Here is a 225-nt window from a genome sequence, read left to right on the forward strand (position 1 = left end):
CACATAACAAAAAGACACATTATAACACACACAAACTCTGGAATAGTCCTTCCAGATAAATAAAACCTTTAAAGTGTAATCAGAGAATGCAACTGCATATTCTTTTACGTTTTTCATAAGTACAATTAAATTAACACAAGAAAGAACTTAGTATTGTATTTTTACAATATGCTAGTAATAAACAGAAAAAAACGAGTCCTCCCTCCCGCCAGACGTTTCTGCGCA

The sequence above is a fragment of the Neolamprologus brichardi genome, chromosome 3 (genome assembly GCF_056152115.1).
Source record: "Neolamprologus brichardi isolate AB-2024 chromosome 3, ASM5615211v1, whole genome shotgun sequence".
In the NCBI taxonomy this organism is placed as follows: Eukaryota; Metazoa; Chordata; class Actinopteri; order Cichliformes; family Cichlidae; genus Neolamprologus; species Neolamprologus brichardi.